Here is a 5124-nt window from a genome sequence, read left to right as displayed (position 1 = left end):
GAGTAGAAGCAGGTATGTGATGTGTCGATGACAGGTGAATACGGGCTGGTAGGTGATGGGTGCATAACAGGTGAATAGAGGCTGGTACACGATGGGGGGATGAGAGGTTAATAGAAGCAGGTAGATGATGGGTGGAAGACAGGTGAATAGAAGCTGGTAGATGATGGGTGGATGACAGGTGAATAGATGCTGGTAGATGATGGGTGGATGACAGGTGAATAGAGGCTGATAGATGATGGGTGGATGATAGGTGAGTAGAAGCAGGTAGATGATGGGTGGATGACAGGTGAATAGAAGCTGGTAGATGATGAGTGGATGACAGGTTATTCGAAACAGGTAGGTGGTGGGTGGATGACAGGTAAATAGATGCAGGTAGATGATCGGTGGATGACAAGTGAATAGAAGCTGATAGAGATGGGTGGATGACAGGTTAATCGAACCAGGTAGATGATGGATGGATGACAGGTGAATAGAAGCTGGTAGATGATGGGTGGATGACAGGTGAATAGAGGCTGGTAGATTATGGGTGGATGACAGGTGAATAGAGGCTGGTTGATGATGGGTGGATGAAAGGTGAATCGAAGCTGGTTGATGATGCGTGGATGACAGGTGAATAGAAGCAGGTCGATGATGGGTGGATGACAGCTGAATCGAAGCTGGTAGATGATGGGTGGATGACAGGTGAATCGAAGCTGGTAGATGATAGGTGGATGACAAATGAATTTAAGCTGGTTGATGATGGGTGAATGACAGGTGAATAGAAGCTGGATGATGATGTGTGGATGACAGGTGAGTAGAAGCAGATAGATGATTGGTGGATGACAGGTGAATAGAAGCAGGTAGATGATGGGTGGATGACAGGTGAATAGAGGCTGGTACACGATGGGGGGATGAGAGGTTAATAGAAGTAGGTAGATGATGGGTGAATGATAGGTGAATCGGAGCAGGTAGATGATGGGTGGATGACAGGTGAATAGAGGCTGGTAGATGATGGGTGGATGACAGGTGAATCGAAGCTGGTTGATGATGCGTGGATGACAGGTGAATAGAAGCAGGTCGATGATGGGGCGATAACAGCTGAATCGAAGCTGGTAGATGATCGGTGGATGACAGGTGAATTTAAGCTGGTTGATTATGGGTGGATGACAGGTGAATAGAAGCTGGATGATGATGTGTGGATGACAGGTGAGTAGAAGCAGATAGATGATCGGTGGATGACAGGTGAATAGAGGGTGATAGATGATGGGTGGATGACAGGTGAATAGAAGCAGGTAGATGATGGTTGGATGACAGGTGAATAGAAGCTGGTAGATGATGAGTGGATGACAGGTTATTCGAAACAGGTAGGTGATGTGTGGATGACAGGTGAATAGAAGCAGGTCGATGATGGGTGGATGACAGGTGAATAAAAACTGATAGATGATGGGTGGATGACAGGTGAATAGATGCTGGTAGATGATGCGTGGATGACAGGTGAATAGAGACTGGTAGATGATGGGTGGTTGACAGGTGAATAGAGGCTGGTAGATGATGGGTGGATGACAGGTGAATAGAGGCTGGTTGATGATGGGTGGATGACAGGTGAGTAGAAGCAGGTATGTGATGTGTGGATGACAGGTGAATACGGGCTGGTAGGTGATGGGTGCACAACAGGTGAATAGGGGCTGGTACTCAATGGGGGGATGAGAGGTTAATAGAAGCAGGTAGATGATGGGTGAATGATAGGTGAATAGGAGCAGGTAGATGATGGGTGGAAGACAGGTGAATAGAAGCTGGTAGATGATGCATGGATGACAGGTGAATAGAGACTGGTAGATGATGGGTGGATGACAGGTGAATAGAGGCTGGTAGATGATGGGTGGATGACAGGTGAATAGAGGCTGATAGATGATGGGTGGATGACAGGTGAATAGAAGCTGGTAGATGATGGGTGGATGACAGGTGAATAGAAGCTGGTAGATTATGGGTGGATGACAGGTGAATAGAAGCAGTTAGATGATGGGTGGATGACAGGTGAATAGAAGCTGGTAGATGATGAGTGGATGACAGGTTATTCGAAACAGGTAGGTGATGGGTGGATGACAGGTAAATAGAAGCAGGTAGATGATCGGTGGATGACAAGTGAATAGAAGCTGATAGAGATGGGTGGATGACAGGTTAATCGAAGCAGGTAGATGATGGATGGATGACAGGTGAATAGAAGCTGGTAGATGATGGGTGGATGACAGGTGAATAGAGGCTGGTAGATTATGGGTGGATGACAGGTGAATAGAAGCAGGTCGATGATGGGTCGATAACAGCTGAATCGAAGCTGGTAGATGATAGGTGGATGACAGGTGAATTTAAGCTGGTTGATGATGGGTGGATGACAGCTGAATAGAAGCTGGATGATGATGTGTGGATGACAGGTGAGTAGAAGCAGATAGATGATCGGTGGATGACAGGTGAATAGAAGCTGGATGATGATGTGTGGATGACAGGTGAGTAGAAGCAGATAGATGATTGGTGGATGACAGGTGAATAGAAGCAGGTAGATGATGGGTGGATGACAGGTGAATAGAAGCAGGTAGATGATGGGTGGGTGACAGGTGAATAGAAGCTGGTAGATGATGGGTGGATGACAGGTGAGTAGAAGCAGGTATGTGATGTGTGGATGACAGGTGAATACGGGCTGGTAGGTGATGGGTGCATAACAGGTGAATAGAGGCTGGTACACGATGGGGGGATGAGAGGTTAATAGAAGCAGGTAGATGATTGGTGAATGATAGGTGAATAGGAGCAGGTAGATGATGGGTGGAAGACAGGTGAATAGAAGCTGGTAGATGATGGGTGGATGACAGGTGAATAGAGGCTGGTAGATGATGGGTGGATGACAGGTGAATAGAAGCAGGTCGATGATGGATGGATGACAGGTGAATAAAAGCTGATAGATGATGGGTGGATGAGAGGTGAATAGAGGCTGGTAGATGATGGGTGGATGACAGGTGAATAGAGGCTGGTAGATGATGGGTGGATGACAGGTGAATAGAAGCTGGATGATGATGTGTGGATGACAGGTGAGTAGAAGCAGATAGATGATTGGTGGATGACAGGTGAATAGAAGCAGGTCGATGATGGGTCGATAACAGCTGAATCGAAGCTGGTAGATGATGGGTGGATGACAGGTGAATTGAAGCTGGTAGATGATAGGTGGATGACAGGTGAATTTAAGCTGGTTGATTATGGGTGGATGACAGGTGAATAGAAGCTGGATGATGATGTGTGGATGACAGGTGAGTAGAAGCAGATAGATGATGGGTGGAAGACAGGTGAATAGAGGCTGGTAGGTTATGGGTGGATGACAGGTGTGTAGAAGCAGGTAGATGATGGGTGGATGACAGGTGAATAGAAGCAGGTAGATGGGTGGATGTCAGGTGAATTGAAGCTGGTAGATGATGGGTGGATGACAGGTAAGCAGAAGATGGTAGATGATGGGTGGATGACAGGTGAGTAGAGCAGGTAGGTGATGTGTGGATGACAGGTGAATACAGGCTGGTAGGTGATGGGTGCATAACAGGTGAATAGAGGCTGGTACACGATGGGGGGGATGAGAGGTGAATAGAAGCAGGTAGATGATGTGTGGATGACAGGTGAATAGAAGCTGGTAGATGACGGGTGGATGACAGGTGAATACAGGCTTGTAGATGATGGGTGGATGACAGGTAACTAGAAGCTGGTAGATGATGGGTGGATGAGAGGTGAATATAAGCAGGTAGATGGGTGGATGACAGGTGAGTAGAAGCAGGTAGGTGATGTGTGGATGAGAGGTGAATAGAGGCTGGTACTTGATGGGAGGATGACAGTTAAGCAGAAGCTGGCAGATGATGGGTGGATGACGGGAGAGTAGAAGCAGGTACGTCATGTGTGGATGACGGGTGAGTAGAGGCTGGTTGATGATTGGTGGATGACAGGTGAATAGAAGCAAGTCGATGATGGGTGGATGACAGTTGAATCGTAGCTGGTAGATGATGGGTGGTCCACAGGTGAATCGAAGCTGGTAGATGATAGGTGGAAGTCAGGTGAATAGAAGCTGGTTGATATGGGTGGATGACAGGTGAATAGAAGCTGGATGATGATGTGTGGATGACAGGTGAATAGAGGCTGGTTGATGGATGGATGACAGGTGAATATAAACAGGTAGATGATGGGCGGATGACAGGTGAATAGTGGCTGGTAGGTGATGAGTGGATGACAGGTGAGTAGAAGGAGGTAGATGATGGGTGGATGAGAGGTGAATAGATGCTGGTAGATGATGGGTGGTTGACAGGTGAATAGAGGCTGGTAAGTGATGGGTGGATATGAGGTGAATAAATGCTGGTAGGTGATGTGTGGATGATAGGTGAATAGATGCTGGCAGATGATGGGTGGATGAAAGATGAATAGATACAAGTAGATGATGGGTGGATGACAGGTGACAAGAAGCAGGTAGGTGATGTTTGGATGGCAGGTGAATAGAGGCTGGCAGGTGATGGGTGGATGACAGGTAAGCAGAAGCTGGTTGATGATGGGTGGATGTCAGGTGAGTGGAAGCAGGTATGTGATGTGTGGATGACAGGTGAATAGTAGCTGGTAGATGATGGGTGTATGACTGGTGAATAGAGGCTGGTAGGTGATGGGTGGACGACAGGTGAATCGAAGCTGGTAGATGATGGGTGGATGGCAGGTGAATCGAAGCTGGTAGATGATAGGTGGATGACAGGTGAATCGAAGCTGGCAGATGATAGGTGGATGACAAATGAATTTAAGCTGGTTGATGATGGGTGAATGACAGGTGAATAGAAGCTGGATGATGATGTGTGGATGACAGGTGAGTAGAAGCAGATAGATGATTGGTGGATGACAGGTGAATAGAAGCAGGTAGATGATGGGTGGATGACAGGTGAATAGAGGCTGGTACACGATGGGGGGATGAGAGGTTAATAGAAGTAGGTAGATGATGGGTGAATGATAGGTGAATCGGAGCAGGTAGATGATGGGTGGATGACAGGTGAATAGAGGCTGGTAGATGATGGGTGGATGACAGGTGAATAGAAGCAGGTCGATGATGGATGGATGACAGGTGAATAAAAGCTGATAGATGATGGG

This window comes from Mobula birostris, chromosome 17 (assembly GCF_030028105.1).
Source record: "Mobula birostris isolate sMobBir1 chromosome 17, sMobBir1.hap1, whole genome shotgun sequence".
NCBI classification, from domain to species: domain Eukaryota; kingdom Metazoa; phylum Chordata; class Chondrichthyes; order Myliobatiformes; family Myliobatidae; genus Mobula; species Mobula birostris.
The sequence above is the reverse complement of the archived record's forward strand: the minus strand, read 5'-3'. Positions refer to the sequence as shown.